Source organism: Pogoniulus pusillus, chromosome 10, assembly GCF_015220805.1.
Source record: "Pogoniulus pusillus isolate bPogPus1 chromosome 10, bPogPus1.pri, whole genome shotgun sequence".
Lineage (NCBI taxonomy): Eukaryota > Metazoa > Chordata > Aves > Piciformes > Lybiidae > Pogoniulus > Pogoniulus pusillus.
In genome coordinates this window covers 25119235-25136613 of record NC_087273.1, presented here as the reverse complement: position 1 = coordinate 25136613, position 17379 = coordinate 25119235, and positions in this window count along the sequence as shown.

Here is a 17379-nt window from a genome sequence, read left to right as displayed (position 1 = left end):
AGTACAGGATCTCTGTGTGCTGAGCAAGTAAAGGCTTTCAGGGTTCCAAGGAGATTTCAACTTGAATACCCAGGACATACTTTCCCGGTGTCTTACATCACTTCAGTGGCACAATGAGGAGAATTTGCCTCTCCTTTCTGCAGAGCAATGTATAGTATGCCAGCGTGCTTTATGTCTTACTGTCTCCCCTTGTTTTCAGATGATTTTCAAATATTTTTCCTTCCCTAATTTCCCCTGCATCTCCGAGTTTTTAAAAGTCTATTTTGAAGATCACTGTTGCAATAATCCGGTGCCAACACATGATATTTACTTTTTTTTTTTTTTTTTTTTTTTTTTTTTTTTTTTTTGTGAGAATGCCTTTGAAAATGGAAGAAACTGTGGATATGAAGAGTCTAAAATCACTGCTATTACTCTGAAATTTGCTGTTTCAATATCTTTTTCTGATATCTGGGGTGTCAGTTTCTGAACTACTCCAATGAACAACCTGTCTTTTAGAAAGTTGTATGATGAAATTTTGAAAGAGAACTTTTGAGAAGAAGAAGAATCCGCTTACCCTACAGCAAGATCTCTCTATTTTTATGGGTTTTGTTTTGTTTTGTTTTAAATTGATTGGTAAAGTTTCATTTTACTTTTGCAGTCCCTCTCACCCACACTGCACTTGGCTGCTGCCCACCAGTGGTGCATTGTAGGGAATACATGAAAAAGAGAGTAAAACAGTATAGTTATTTTTTATTACATCACTAGAAAGAACATATGTCAAGGCTAAGATAGAGTTAGCTACTGTTCTGTGTCAAAGAAAAAGGTGTATATTGTACAATTATACACATAATGGAATTTTTACTGCATTTTTCTGTGCTGATTGTTGATTTTCTTTCAACAAAGATAACATTACTAAGCATTTGCTCCTGAATGCAAAAAGTTTATGTGGTATTTCTTCTTTTCCGTGTTGTTAACATGATAATGACATACATATTAAAGTGGATTTCTGAGCTACTAAATAGCTTGTCTAGAAGGACTGGATAGCTTACTTGCTGCTTAAATGTTGGAAGTCATCACATTCTTAGGTAAATGTTTTAATACTGAGGATGCTAACGACCTTCTTCAACTTTATTAAACAGATGATTTAGTAGCTCTGTATACAACTGTGCTAATCAGCTAGTGACCAAATAATCTGGAAAGTAAACCACTAAGCAGTAAAAAGTCATATGTGCTTTTCACTCTCCATGTTTGATAAGTCATATAAAAATAAAATCATTTCTTATGTATGCAGAGAGAGAAATAACAAACTTCTCTGCTTTTCTTATACATTTTTGCAGTCTTGAGATACGCTTGGAAAATCAGAATACCTACTATTTGGAGGAGTAGGGATAAGGTCTTGAGCTTACTGCATTGAAATATAAGTAATGTTTTCCGTCACTCCTTCTATTGAAGGGTTGGAATGGAATCAGAAAGAAAGTGTTTTATTTTCAAGAAATCAGGAGTATTTTACGCTTAGCAACGGCTTTTGAGTGTCTAATTTTATTCATCTGCTTTACACTGAAAGCTTTCTTGCATCTGACTAATGTCTATCATACCTGATTTGCTCTTTATGTGGTGTATGGTGTGTAACATTTTCTTTTGACTGAATTTTTGTTTCAGTTTGGTTTAGTAAGATATCCATGCCTTGGAACTTGTCATCTCCTAAAGAATTTAAAGGAAATGTAACTTGCATCAGGGATGAAAGGTAGTGGCATTTATGCTGTTGCATACTTCTCTGAAAGCCATTCTTTTGTCTATAAAAATGTTATGTAAAGGTTCATAATTTTTCTTTTAAAAATATCATTCAATGCATGTGTGATGGTTTGGGTGTTACCCATCCTGCACACTTATGAAATCACCCAGACTAGACTCATTGAAATGAAGCTTTATATTTACAGCTAAACACAATATACAAGCAGATATTTACAACATATACAGAAATATAAAGTTAAAAAATAATACAGAAACATGACACCCCTCCCAGAAACCAGAGTCCCAACCACCCTTCCATGCCCTTTCCACCCCTCTACCTTATCCCAGACTTTACTTTACATTCAAGGTGAGTTTGGAGAATCAGCCAGGGGAGTTAGAAAGCAGAAGGCTTAGTTAGACAGCAGGTTAGGGAGAAAAGTGCAGGCATCCAGAGCCAGAGAGCAACTATGTTATCTATATTTGTGTTCTTGTTTTTATACATCTCAGCAAACCTCTAAGTGAAGTAGACATCACCATAGTTTCCTTTTCACAGTCTATAATCTAATTATTCTCACCAAAATATTCCAGCTAGCTTCAAACTAGCACAGCATGAGGCTGGAAGGCACCTCGAAGGTCATCTTGTCCAACACCTCTGCTGTGAGGAGGGACATCTTTAACTAGATCAAGTTACTTAGGGCCCCATCAAGCTAGACCTTGAATGTCTCTCAGGATGGGGTCTGCACCACCTCTCTGAGCAATGTGTTCCAGTATTTCACTCCCTTCCTCATAAAGAATTTCCTCCTTATGTCTTACCAAAATCTTATTACTGTCTACAACTACCTGAAAGGGCATTGTAGCCAGGTGGGGGGTGGCCTCTTCTCCCAGATAACCAGCAATAGAACAAGGGGACACAGTCTCAAGTTGTGCCAGGGTAGGTATAGGCTGGATATTAGGAAGAAGTTCTTCACAGAGAGAGTGATTTCCCATTGGAATGGGCTGCCCAGGGAGGTGGTGGAGGCACCGTCCCTGGGGGTCTTCAAGAAAAGCCTGGATGAGGCACTTAGTGCCATGGTCTAGTTGATTGGATAGGGCTGGGTGCTAGGTTGGACTGAGATGATCTTGGAGGTCTCTTCCAACCTGGTTGATTCTATGATTCTATGATTCTATGATTCTACCCTGGTCAAGATTAAAACCATTCCCTCTTGTCCTGTCACTACATGTCTTTGTAAAAAGCTGCTCCTCCACTTTCTTGCAAACTCCCTTCAAGTATTGAAATAAAACTCATCATGGGCTAAGTTAGAAACTGAGCTGAGGAAGAGGAAATTACATATATTCAGCCAAAGGAAACCATGTGATAAACACCAGCTTTCCAAATGATTTTCTCCCGATCATCAATTTTCCCCATATTTCATTTAGGTTCAGCTTCAACAAGCTGTTCTTCATTCATGAACTGATTTTCTCCAAACAATAGTCCATCACAGGCACTGAAGGAGAAGGCAAAAGTTTACACCATGTAAACACTGCTTCCTGTGAGACCTGTGTTGTGTGAGCAGTTCTTGCAGCTGCAAGCAGATACCAAGTAGATGTGGATAATGAATGTGGGATTGATAAATGAGAGACTGAGTCACAAAGGAGTGTTTTCCCATAACTATTTTGGATATGTCCTTCCAGGAAGGATCTAAATCCATCTAAATCATTCAGCTTGCCTCCAGCACCTCTTTGAGGAAAGCCTCTACTACCTCTTGCTGGTGAAGCCTATCACTCCAGGTGATGAGAGTAAAGGTGGTGTGTTCATGCTCTGACAGGTGGCAGTCATCTAACAAAACACTAGAGCTGCTTCTAACTCACCCAGGCAACTTAAGTCTGTGTAGTCTCAAATATATAGTCTCTGCATCACCCAAGTGACCTTGTAGATGGGTTTTTTTTCCTAGCTCCTTTATAAACTTTGCCAGGAATGGAAGGGTTGATGATGAACAGTGCTTAGGTTTTTCATGTATTTCTTGCAACATGTGTGAAGGAGAAACTTTCTGTTCTCTGAATCAAGTGCTGGTTGTTTTGGACATGAGTGTCCGTGGTGACTCAGGACTATGTTTCAAGAGCCAGGGAGAGCAGAAACTGGATTCATAGTCTAAAGTCAGCTTAGCCAAGACCTCTAAATTTTGGACATATTCATACATTATTAATTGAGTAGTACAGTTGAAAAAGATCTGCATCATATGTGAAGGTACCTTTAATGTGTCTATGATGGTTGACTCAAGATGATACTTCATAGATTTCAGTGCTGCTCTTTGACAGGTGGTTGGCACCCCAGCACTCTCAGTGAGGGTTAGGATAGCTCTGGTAGGTTAATTAGAGGCTTTGGGATTTTTATACAGCTCCAGGTTTAGTAATTCCTGAAGTTTGCATCCCATTTTCCTGTTTTGTTTTTATTCTACAATATCAATTCTTTCACTGGAACATGCAATCGGTTATGTTTTCATTTCAACATAGATATTCTGTGGAGTGACTGTCCCAGTCATCTACTCCACGTGGGTGGGAGAAGGATGGCAGATAGCTACACTAGCAATTCAAGTACCCTGTGTGAGGACATGAAACTTAAAGGTCTTATCTTAGCCAGTTACACGAAAAAAACAGTGTTACTTTCTTCCCTGTGCCAGGCTGAGGATCACCTTGAGACACCAGATTTCACTAGAAACAGAGACTGTCTGAGTTCTATCTGTCTCATTACTGCTTTAATTCAGCTGTGTTGGACCAGTGTCTCTGAGTCAGCTGCCCACTTGAAAGAACTGGTGGTAATATAAGAGTTCAGATCATCTTTGCACACCTAGGTAAGAGGAAGCTGGATCTTTCTAATTACCTCCTGCCATCTTAATGGTTAAAGTATTTCTTCACACTTCCTCCTTTCCCATCTTTTTCTTCCCTTGTCCTTTCTCCTCATCCTCTTCTCATTTCACTATCCTCTTGCTACTTTTGTGAATATAACTTTCACTTTGTGCTCACTGTACACATCTGTGTGCTGGCTTAGTCCACAAAATATTTTGCTGATTTTGTTTTCTGGACCATAACATGTTATACCAGTTAACAAATAAATTTGACAAGCACTTGCATAAGTTACCATGCAAGAGTTTGTTTCTGGGATCAAGGGAGATGAGGAGGAAGGTGAATTACCCCCTTCAGCAAAGGTAAGTTGTTAAATCAACTGAAGCAGCAACCTTAGAAATAATAGGTTTGAAGAAACCTGTGTAGAAAACTATCACAATACTGTGCCATGACTGTAGTGTGAGATGAGGAACAAGTGGACAGTGCACAAGGTCACCCTGCTCACAGCACCAACTGTATCATGGCTGAAAGTTCAGGGAAGGAATGGCATACCGTTATTGATCACAGTCTGCATCCTACTGCCAGGGGACCTGATCCCTTCATTTCAGAGAAAAAAACCACGTGAGATTCAAGGAGTTTGCGGCTGTTCCAAGGTGAATGATGCTGATTTAGCTCCTCTTCGCCAAAAGCCTGAGCCAGAGCTGTTTGTTGGAGTGACCAAGGCACTGGGAGATAGCTGTGAAGGTGAAACCTACATCTGGTCCTAGACGTGTACAAACCTCTGTTTGTCACTGTATCCTTCAGCAGCAGCAACAGCAGCCACACATTTTCTACTAAACTGCTACATAGATGCTTAGAAACCAACATTCTGCAACACAATGGAGAAACTTAAATCTACATCAGAGAAGTAGTGGGCCTTCCCTTTGGAGCCTTCTGCAAGTGGAGTGGCTGTAGAAAAATCAAGCACTTGTTCACAATGTCAGGTGCTTTGAGTGCCTTCCAGATTTTTTCAGGTTTTTTTTGTCCAGAGAATTTCTCAAGAGTTAGATCACTTCCTAATATAATAGACAATAATAATTCTGCTTTAAAAAGTGTGTTCAGAGCAGGTATCACCCTTACATGTATCAGAAGCTGTGACAGAATCAGGTCAAAACCAGCCTTTCAACCACTTGCCAGTCCTATGTAAGGCAACTCAGTACACCAATTCTCAGAATCCTGAAGATAATCCAGCCTCTTTGTAGCAGGCAAGTTTTAATTATTTTACTGCAAAGCAGCAGCTGCAAACGAGACACAATAAAAAATGACACAGTTACATGCACAACAGAGAGGAGAATATCATCTCTTTGAAACTTGAACTCGTAATTCTAGTGCTCCATGTGATTGAACCTGGTATCTCCACACATACATTCAATTACTGATCCAGAGTAAGATCAGTATAAATGAAGCAATATCAAGGCAAAGTTAACTGACGTTGGCTTGGAAACATCTTGAGAGAAACTCAAAGATTCGTTTTTGTCATTGCTGACCTTCACCTGCCTAGCAGTTGCTTTTCATGTCTGTTTTTCTAAAGGTAGTTAGAGGGTCAGTTGTGGCTGGTTGCCCTCAACCATACTTCTCATCCATTGAGCAATAGCTATAGGCAGCATTGTTATTTTAAGTGATTTAGAATAGAGGTGGCTTGTCTGTGGACTGCCAGGCTGTGGCCTGATACCTTCTGTTTTCTCTCCTGAGTGTAACCTCTGTATCAAGTCTCAGCAACACAAGTATGTGACCCTACAGTCTTGCAACTCAGGGAAGAGTAACTGTACCTCCAGATACAAGATCAGGTTCACATACACTGTCTCCCATCTCAGAGGACATAAAGCTGAGTCAATGCTGGGGATGTGATAGCTGTTTGGAGGCTCAGCTGAAAAGGTGGCATATAGTTCTCAAGCTTTGTCTTAAGTCATATGAGGTCTCCTCCAACAGAAAAGCTGGACTCCCTGACTCATTCTCTTCTACTTATGATCTCTTTTGTTCTTTCCTCCTTGTTTTCAGCTTGTGATCTCTATGACTGGCTTTAGAAACAGCACCATATTTTCCTTTTATCTCAGATAAAGAGGATGACACTAATGTTTTTTCATATATTAAATTACTTATATTTAATTACTTAGTATATATACCTGGCATGACTTAATTCTGTTTTGCATTTTATATACTTTAATATTAAATAGTCTGAATTGTGTGAAAAGCTTAAATTTAAAAAAAAAAAATTATCAAATCTCATATTTTAATTCAACTTTTTAAAATACTTTTGAAACTCTTGAGCAACCACAATATAGAATCTCGCAAAGTATAGACAACAATCCTCACAGATAAATCATTTCTACACCTTTATGTTAAAAAAAAAAATAAAAGGAAAAAATGCTTTAGGTTCATTGCTTTTTTCAAAGTTCAGTGGTCTCTTCAACCCTTTACATAATCACTTACACAGTGTAGCTGTGAAAGTTAATTTTCCCTTTTTACTGCTAACACTGTATTGTTACATCTGTTGATAATCATGCTTTTAAAAAAATCTCTAAAGATCTGGACAGCTGCTTTCAAAAATATATGATTTTTTTTTCCTTGAAATATAGCAATGTCACAAGTCACCTTGGTTTTGTTGTCTTGCAGAATCATAGAATCACAGAAACATAGAATGGTTTAGGTTGGAAGGTACCTCAAAGATCATCCAGTTCCAATCCCTTGCCATAGGCAGGGACACCTCCCACTAGAACAGGCTGCTCAAGGCCTCATCCAACCTGGCCTTGAACACCTGCAGGGAGAGAGCAGCCACAACCTCCCTGGGCAACCTGTGCCAGTGTTTCACCACCCTCACTGAAAAGAACTTCTTCCTAACATCCAGTTGAAATCTCCCCTCTGCCAGTTTAAACCTCCCTCCCCAGCACTCCTGTAGCCTACTTCAGATATTTGAAAGGCTACTAAAATGCCTGCTTCTCTTCTCCAGTCTGAAGAGCCCCAACTCTGGTAGCCTGTCCTCATAGCAGAGCTGCTGTAGCCCTCTGAGCATCTTCATAGCCCCCTCTGGACTCCCTCCAACAGTTCCATGTCCTTCTTGTCTTGGGGGCTCCAGAACTGCAGACAGTACTTCAGACTGGGTCTCAGGAGAGCAGAGCAAAGGGGCAGAATCCTCTCCCTTGTCCTGCTGGCCACACTGCTCTTGCTGCAGCCCAGTGTACAGTTGCTGTCTGGGCTGCACTCACACTGCTGGCTCATGGTGAGCTTTTTGTCAACCCAGACCCTCAGGTCCTTTTGCTCAGGGCTGCTCTCAGTCATTCACCACCCAGCCTGGATTTGTGCTTGGGATTGCTCTGACCCAGGTGCAGAACCTTACACTTGACCACATTGGCTTTCATGAGGTTGGCCTGGACCCACCTCTCCAGCCTGTCCAGATCCCTCTGGATGGATCCCTGCCCTCTAGCAAATCGATTGTGCCACACATCTTGGTGTCATCTGGACAGATACACATACATATAAACTCGACATGAAAAATACTTTCCAATCTGTTTTGAATACTGGTCCATAATAAAAAGACTATGTCTGCAATTTCTGGGTTTGAGTAATTATCTGTTTTGAACTGAAAGATCAAGGGCCTTTTATATGTTAGTAATCGTCATTCATACAACTAGTGCAGTGCATGGCTTTGCTTCTATTGGAGAGATTACAGGATTCTCCCACCACTCCAAATGCATTCTTCTAAGACTTTTTCAGGTATAAAAAAACTCTTTTAGAGTTTTTATTTTATGTAGTTTTACAGGTAGTTTGGGGGCTTTTTATTATACTTAACTGCATTGACATATCAAGGTTTACACTTGCAATTTTTAAATGTAGGCAGTGGCTCTACCACATTATACTGTAGTCCATCTCAGCATTACTTTGTCAAATCAACATATGTCTTTTAGTAAAGGATAATTTCCTTCTCTCATCACATACCTAGCCTTGTATTTTGTGCATGGTTCTGAAAATCTTTATCTCCTCTTCTTTACAATTCTTCAATAAGATGTGAATTTGACATAACTTAACTTTTAAAATGTTTTTTTGCATCAAGAAGTGCATTTCTTCACGAATTACATGCACTACAGAATATCCATAACTTTGGTTCCCTTTCTTATTGTTTATGTAAGTCACATATGGAACAATAGTGCTCTGTTCTTCACCTACTGCATATAGTTTTGTGGAGAGATATAAATCATAAGACATCTGGTTAGAGACATGCAAAATTTTAAACATCATCATGAGCCTAATGGGCAACTGTGTGCTCATAGAATCATAGAATCAACCAGGTTGGAAGAGACCTCCAAGATCATTCAGTCCAACCTAGCACCCAGCCCTATCCAGTCAACTAGACCATGACACCAGGTGCCTCATCCAGGCTTTTCTTGAACACTTCCAGGGATGATGACTCCACCACCTCCCTGGGCAGCCCATTCCAATGCCAATCACTCTCTCTGGCAAGAACTTCCTCCTAACGTTCAGCTTATACTTCCCCCGGCACAGCTTGAGGCTGTGTCCCCTTGTTCTGTTGCTGGTTGCCTGGGAGAAGAGACCAACCCCCACCTGGCTGCAACCTCCCTTCAGGTAGTTGTAGACAGCAATGAGGTCACCCCTGAACCTCCTCTTTGTCAGGCTAAACAACTCCAGCTCCCTCAGCCTCTCCTATAGGGTTTATTATGATATACTAAAATGTCTGAATATCCCTAAGCTGTTAAAAAGTGCATTTTGGCAGAAATGGAAATGCCACAATTGGCAGTCAAAATACTGAGTAGTTCTGGTTAAGGAAATAAGAATTTTTTAAATTCTTTTTCATGGAATGTGGTTTCCTTTTTTTCCTACTTCTAGAAAACATTTTTTATTTTTTAAGATTTCATTTTAAAAATATCTTAAAAGGTGAAGAGTTAAAAATAATTTTCTAATTTGCTTGAGATAGCTTGGCTGACCTTAAAAACCCTGAAGTACAAATTCCACCCCGATGTGAAATTATCTCTTTTCCATTCTTTCAGTTCTTCAACCCAAATATATGAGAAGCAATGAACTGAGGTTTCAGTTTTCATTTTTTGGAGCACAAATGCAATTGCTGTTTCTGAGCACATTTTTTGTGATAATAAAAGTCTTATACATGAGTATATTACTGTTGTACCATTCATATCCACCCAGCTGGTGTAGCTCTCAAGGTAGAGAACAACTACAGCTGCATGTCCTCTCTTATCTTCATTCCTATCATTCAGGCTTCTTATGAAAATTTGGTTGACTAAACAAAAATCCAGATCTCTCCATGTAGGTTTTGCCCTCTTTGCTATGCTGATTGTAATTTTTCTTGGTCACTTTATCCTTTGCCTGATTCACAGACTGAAAAGCTGTCTCGTGCTAAATTGTACTCTTGAGTGTCTGGATTTGAAACACTTAACATGATTACTACTGCTGCTATTAGAGAGCATTGTTTGCAAACAAAATATTTGTCAGCCACTCCCTTATTTCTGAATTTCTCATCACTCATGGATAACAATTCCTGAGAGCTTCAAGGGAGTGTTATTAAAATTCAGATCATGGTTAACACCACCCTCACATTCAAATATAGATCTACCTTCAAGTTTTAAAGTTAAATTAACTACATTTACATAACATACTTTTAAGAGTCCTCAGTACTTTTAAGTAATTCAATCAATCCTTTCTAATCTGTTGCATCCAATTATTAAGAGTAATATGATTCTTTCAGAGTGGAGCCTTTCCTGGCTTTTTAATGGTCATCATAGAATCATAGAACAGTTTAGGTAGGAAGGGACCTCAAAAATCATCTAGTTCCAACTCCCCACTATAGGCAGGGACACCTCCCACTAGAACAGGTTGCTCAAGGCCTCATCCAACCTAGTCTTCATATGGTTACCATAAAATTCTGTCTAAAGCTTTTGCATACACATTTAGTAGGTCTTTCCTCCAACAATAGACACAGTGAACCTTTGTTTTCCATGAGAAATCTCTAATTCTATCCCACCAAACCCTACACTGAAACAGTATCACAGTATCACAGTATTATCAGGGTTGGAAGAGACCTCACAGATCATCAAGTCCAACCCTTTACCACAGAGCTCAAGGCTAGACCATGGCACCAAGTGCCACATCCAAACCTAAGTATCTCCTCTTGGTGATAACCACCAGCTGCAAAAGGAGCAGCAAATGTCCTGACCGGTGTCCAGATGTGGTTTTTAGATTCATAGAATATCAAGTTGGAAGAGATGTCAAGAATCATTGAGTCCAACCTTTCAGGGTAAGAATATAGTTTAAATGAGATGGCCCAGCACCCTGTCAAGGTGGGCCTTGAAACTGTCTCATGTAGGTGAGTCCACCACTTGGGATTCACTCTTTGCCCCACCTTTATGTGCACCCTGGTTGCTGATTGGCCAAAGAAGTAACGCTGAGCTCGGGATTCAGCCTTTCCTTTGGCAGGACTTTCTCTAGGATATTGTTAAGTGACAGATTTTAAAGAAACTTGTGCAAACAGAATCTCTGAGGAGCCTACCTGTTTCTCAGTGGGTAAAACTGATAATGGGGAAAGGGGAGCAGATTATAACCATCAAGGATGAACTTTATCTTCTTAAGAAATCAACGTGAAAAAAACTCATGTTTAATGTTTGCTTTTTTTTTCTGCACACGAGTTATTTCTGGTTTCTGGATTTTTAGAGATTTTTTGTTGTTAGTCTATTGCTTATTAAGAGCACTGCTCCAGAAAAAAAAAAAAAAAAAGTCTTTGTCATAGAATCATAGAATCATAGAATCAACCAGGTTGGAAGAGACCTCCAAGATCATCGAGTCCAACCTATCACCCAGCTCTAGCCAGTCAACTAGACCATGGCACTGAGTGCCTCATCCAGTCTTTTCTTGAAGACCCCCAGGGACGGTGCCTCCACCACCTCCCTGGGCAGCCCATTCCAATGGGAAATCACTCTCTCTGTGAAGAACTTCTTCCTAACATCCAGCCTAGACCTACCCTGGCACAACTTGATACTGCTTTACTTGCTTTATTTTCTGGACTCTGACAAGCCCTGGCAATGCTTCATTTAGTGTCAGAATGAAACAAATTCAAAATGTAGCATCATGAATTCAAGTAACACACTGGAAAGTGTCATGAGTTTCAGAGTCTATTCATCCTACTTCATCAGTATCATGCCCAACCAGAGTAAGGGCTCTGGTCACATTTGTTTGCACATGGCAGGTCTCTGAACCATGCTTCTGAAATGGTCCTTGAGTAAAAAAAGCAGCATCAACTTTCAGGCAACAGAGTTTCTACAATGGCACTGCATTTCAAAGCCCTCATTACAGGTGGCTACCCTCGATTTTTTCACAGAATCACAGAATGCCAGCTGGAAAGGGCCACAGGACTGTCTGTCCAACCTTTCTAGGTGATAGTACAGTTTAAATGGGATGACATGGCACTCTGTCAAGCTGAGTCTTAAAATGCTCCAAAGTAGAAGAATCTGCTAGTTTTCTCAAGAAATCATTCCAATGTCTAACTGTTCTCATTGTGAAAAAATGTCTTCTGGATTCTGATTAGAATCTCCCCAGGAGTAACTTTTATGCATTACACCTTGCCTCGTCCACATGACTCTTTATAAATTGGAGCCTCCATCTCCCTTTATGTGCTGGTACATGGTAGTAAGATCTTCCCTAAGCCACTTCTCTCAGCCTTTCCTCATATGGTAGGTCTTCCAGCCTTCTGACTGTCCTTGTGGCTCTTCTCTGGACACTCTCTAGCCTGTCCTCATCTTCTTTTGTACAGTGCGGATGAAAACTGCATGCAGTACTCCAGGTTTGGCCTGAAAAACGCTGACTGGGATAATGACTTCCTTATCTCTGCTGGTAACACCCTTATTGATGCAATCCAGCCTCCTGCTGGCTTTCTTTGCCACTGCAGCACACTGTTCACTCATGCTGAGTTTCTTATCCACCATGATCCCCAGGTCCTTTTCCATAAGGCCTTGCCAGTTCCTTTTCAAATTATGTGCCAGCAAGACAGGCTTTTAGCTTATCTATTTTTTGGTATAAAAGAACTTTTCCCTAATACTTGAAAAGATTGTTTGCATTTGGTTTGGCTGAGCTGAAGTTAATTCTCTTCAGATCATCTTTTTAGTGCTGTGCTTTGCAACGCTGTAGCTGGGTGTTGATCACACACCAGTGTTTTGGCTACTGCTGAATGAGCTCCCAGGCTGTGCTTTTGTAGCATTTCCCCAAACCAAGAGTATGCTGAGGGGTGGGCAAGATCCTGGGGGGGGACACAGTTGGGCCAGCTGACCCAAACTGACAACAGGGGTATTCCATGCCATATGATATCATACTAAATGGAAGAAGGAAGTGTGGGGGATATTTGTCCATGGCATCTGTCTTCCAGACCAACCACTACACATATTAGAGCCCTGCTTCCCAGGACTGACTGACCACCATCTAATGCTGAGAGGTAGAAAATAACATTTCTGTTTGCTTTTTCTTCCGTGCGAGGCCTTTGCTTGTGCTTCACATTATTCGATTCCTTCTATCTTGTTACAGACCTTTTGTCCTTTTTCCCCTCTCCTCTGTCCATTTAAGAAGGGAAGTGATCGAACAGGTTAGGCAGGCACTTGAGCCCCAGGCAGGGCCAAACCACCACATGCCCTTGTAATCTTCAATACATAGTATTCCACTTTCCTGTCTCTGGTACATTTTCCTTTTGGTTCCAAGAAGGCTCAGAAGCTGAGTTAATCCAAGTGCTGTCTCTTGTTATAGAAACCTCCCAAAAGCCATATCCAACCAAGACATGCCATTAACTTTTCTTCAGCTTGGTCTGCATAAGCTGTCCTGTTAGGAACCACAGATCTACGTCTTGTCATTTTCACTAGATTGAGAACAGAGCACAGATCTCATTGTCAGTACATTACGTGTACTTGATTTTATTTTCTTCCTAGCATAACTGATTTCCCAAACTGATGTCTGTAGAATAGCTCTCCACTTTGAATGCAGTATATAGAGCATGATGAGTGAGATGGATCAACATGTGTAGAGATTTGGACTCTTCTTTCGTATCTGTTTCCATCTGTCAGAACTGGAAAATAGAAAGTAATGTGAATCAGTTCACATTTAACTGTAATCTCCACTGTGAGGACTGCCAGAGATGACTTTGGCACAGTCTGCCTGGGCAGGTATCCAAGTCTTCTCATTGTATATGTCTTGACTTAAGGAAGCCTGAGGGCACAAGCACCCCAAATGTTTTTGCTTAGATATGAATTCCAAAACATTTACTCTTGATGTGATCCTGGATTTTCTAAATGCATTCATTTTTCCCTTTTTTGAACAGGGCTTCCTAATGCTTTAGCTGTCTGTTGGTATAAAGTCAATTTTACTTGATGGGCACTTAAAAATGGTTTAAGACCCTCCTGCTCTCTCTTCCCCTCCTTCTGTAACTCCTGCACAAGAGAAGACATTAAAGATCAGTTGTAAGGCAGAAGACAGATTAAAAGATATCTTAAATTGACTCTCAAATTAAACGAAAGCAGCATCCCCTGTTTTCAGACTTACTTATGTTTCTGACACTGTATTCTGTTGCCCTTTGAAGGAGAAAAAACCCACAGCAAGATAAAAAATAGATATGAATTAATTACAAAGCACTGCTCTTAAATTACAGTTCTGCCTCACCTCTCCCTTCCACAGCTAGTGAATGACTAATCAGGAGATGTTACAGGTTTCTAGAATAACAGGACCAAACAAGACTGAAAAGTTTGTTCCATCTCACCTCTCATTACCTAGTCTGATTGACTTGGTAGGATTTATTATTTATTTTTAATATATACCTTGCAATTTAGTACATTACTTCTATAGCACAAATATTTCCTTAGTGGAAGCCACTGACACTTTACTATTTACAGAACAGATGGAAAGACAAATAGCTGAGTTGAAGTGCATTTATGGTGATTAAGGGAGGAGCCTGCTGGTGAAGATGTCTACCTGCCTATGCAGTTTGTGCTGAAATTTGAGAACACTTTGCGTAATCTCTGTGTTCCAGAGGAAATGACAATGCACTTTTACATAAAGTATTTTCCTGTTAAGTGTCTATTCTTGGCAAGATAGAATGAATTAACAACACAAATTAAAGCAAAACCACAGAAATTAACTAAGCCTCTTTATTTTTCAGGTTCTAATTGTTTGTTTGTTTGTTTTTTCTGGGGAGTTGGGAATACTTCAAACAATAGTGTTTACATCAACATTAATGCTATCAACAAAGTTTTAACAAGTATTTCAGCTAGTTAGAAGTTCTGCTTACTATAGTGTCAAGGTTCTGAGTGAAAGCATATGACACATAGTCATATACAGCTTAGGAAAAAAGAGACCTGATATTAACCTTCTAAATTAACATATCTAAATGAGTATGGATCACCTGTCTTTGCTACAGTTTTACTGGCATACATCCTTTGAGGGTCCATCCCTCATTGTATAATGTCAAGTGCTGCAGTTATTGTAGAAGTGACAGCAAACCACATGGACAACATTCTAGCCCTATGACATTGCTTCATGTTTCACATCAGTACTGGTTTAAAGCTGGATAACAGGAGTTTGGAAGTGGATGATCCTTGAGGTCCCTTCCAACCTAACCCATTCGATGATGCTATGATTCTATGAATATCTCCAGGCAATATAGCAACATAGTAACAAAACCTATGTCATTCCATCTGGTCAACAGAGCAACGAGTATAACCAAGAAAAATAGGACAAACAAATAAAATTTCCTGTTTCTGCCTTCACCAGGAGAAAGACAAAGCTCAGACGGTGTAGCTGCACTTACTCCAACTCTGACTCCAAACCAGTTCTGAAACTATCTTACTTACAGATGTCTGCTTTCATGTTTACTTTCCCAATAATCACACTGTGTAGCTAGAGCTGGCTCAAGGTAACAACTCATAGAGAGGAGAATTTGTTTGAACACACTAATGTATACAATAGGGTAGCTCTTTACTGTGAAGAAGAAATTAGTTCTTTTTCTAGGAAATTATTTTAAAATTTGTAAATGTCAATTTTATTTTTAGCAAATAGACAGAAAAGGTCATCCACACTATTCGACATCCACACTATTCAAACTATTAAGTCATCCACACTATTCGAACTATTAAGTCAAATTTCCATTTAGTTTCCTAATATTGAGAAATGTGTGTTCTGTTTCAGCTTTCAGCAGCAAAACAACTTTTCATTTTTCATGCACTGCTTCTTAGTTTTCCTATTGCAATTTTCACCAGCATTAAACAAATAGTTACAGAGTTTGTCAATATATGAATTTAAGGATAACGTTATGTAATCTGAGCTCTATCTGCAGTTAAGAAGTTTGTCTTCACTGATTTCTCACCATTTTAACACCATCTTCTCTCAACATTGTTTTCCTGTTCATACCTCCAAAAAAATCCTAGTCACTCAATTTTTGGAAAGGTGTTTTCTACAAACTACAAAGAAGTAATTTTCATACTGAAGTAAATCAAAGAATGCCTCGGGTTGGAAAGGACCTTAGAGATCATATACACCAATCTCCCTCCATGGGCAGGGACACCACACAACTAGACTCCGTTGCTCAGAGTCTCATTCAGCCTGGCCTTAAACATCCCCAGGGAGAAGGCATCCTATTCCAGAGTTCTACCACCCTTGCAGCAAAGAACTTCTTCCTAACACCTAGTCTAAAGTTACTCCCTCTCAGTTTAAAAACATCTCCTCTTATCCTGTCACTAAAAACTCTTATAGAATCATAGAATCAACCAGGTTGGAAGAGACCTCCAAGATCATCCAGGCCAACCTAGCACCCAGCCCTAACCAGTCAACTAGACCATGGCACTAAGTGCCTCATCTAGTCTTTTCTTGAAGACCTCCAGAGACAGTGCCTCCATCACTCTCTCTGGCAAGAACTTCCTCCTAACATCCAGCCTACACTTCCCCCAGCACAACTTGAAACTGTGTCCCCTTGTTCTATTGCTGGTTGCCTGGGAGAAGAGGCCACCCCCCACCTGGCTACAATGTCCCTTCTGGTAGTTGTAGAGAGCAATGAGGTCCCCCCTGAGCCTCCTCTTCTCCAGGCTAAACAACCCCAGCTCCCTCAGCCTCTCCTCATAGGGTTTGTGTTCCAGGCCTTTCACCAGCTTTGTTGCCCTTCTCTGGACACGTTCCAGCACTTCAACATCTTTCTTGAATTGAGGGTCCCATTTACGAAAAGTCTCTCTCCAGCCTTCCTGTAAGATCTGCACAGGTATTGAATGACAGACTTTTCTAGGCTGAACAAGTCCAGTTTTCTTACTGTATCCTTATAAGAGAGGGGTTCCAGGCCTTGGATCATCTTTCTAGCCCTTGTCTGGACTCACTCCAACAACTCTGTGTTGTTTTTATGACGCAAATGCCAGAACTAGATGCTGTAATCAAGGTAAGGTCTTACAAGAGCAAAGTAAAGGGGAAGAGTCACCTCTCTTGACCTGATGAATGTACTGAAATATCACTGAAACTGATTGGTTTATACAGAATTCTATGAGAAGAAATGGAGGTTTAATGTGAATTAGGTTGGGTTTACAACAATCTTAGTGAAAATGTTCATGAAACCAATGGAATTGTTAGAATCACTTTTCTTTGCCCCTTAGGAATAATGCAAAGTCAATACATGAGATTAATGCACGATTAGCAATCTTTATGTATTCAAAGGGAAGATTTTCACAGGAATTTCTCTGCATGTCTTGATGAAAGTGGGTTGTAGAGATAGAATGTGTTCAGGAATATTTAATGAAATATAGTTCAAATACTGGTGTCATTTAAAATTAGCAAGACAGA